Here is a 496-nt window from a genome sequence, read left to right as displayed (position 1 = left end):
CTATCCTCTTTTCTAGTGTAAGCATTTAGTGCTATAAATTTTCCACACGGTACTGCCTTAGCCACATCCCACATATGTTGGTATGTTGTATTTTCGTTCAGTTCTATGTATCTCTCTTTATTTCCTTTGATACTTCCTATTTGATTCATGAATTATTTAAAAGTGTGATTTCCAGTTGTTGAGATTTTCCTGTCTGTGTTTTAGGTATTATTTCTAGTCTGGTTCCATTATGGTAGGATGGCATACTCTTTGTGATTTCTGTTCTTTTAAACCTGTTAAGGTTTGTTTTATGGCCCAGGCTAAGGTCTGTTTTGGTGAATGTTCTGTGGGCATTTGAAGAAAGGTGTTTTCTATTGCTGGGTGGAGTGTTCTACACAGGTCAGTTAGATTCTGTTTATTGGTTGTGTTGTTCAGATCTTTCTCCTTGTTGGTTTTATGTCTGAATTGTGTCAGTTCTGATAGGTGATGTTTAAGTCCCTCCTTATAGTGTCTATTT

Source organism: Neophocaena asiaeorientalis, unplaced genomic scaffold (genome assembly GCF_003031525.2).
Source record: "Neophocaena asiaeorientalis asiaeorientalis breed wild unplaced genomic scaffold, Neophocaena_asiaeorientalis_V1.1 scaffold78, whole genome shotgun sequence".
In the NCBI taxonomy this organism is placed as follows: domain Eukaryota; kingdom Metazoa; phylum Chordata; class Mammalia; order Artiodactyla; family Phocoenidae; genus Neophocaena; species Neophocaena asiaeorientalis.
The sequence above is the reverse complement of the archived record's forward strand: the minus strand, read 5'-3'. Positions refer to the sequence as shown.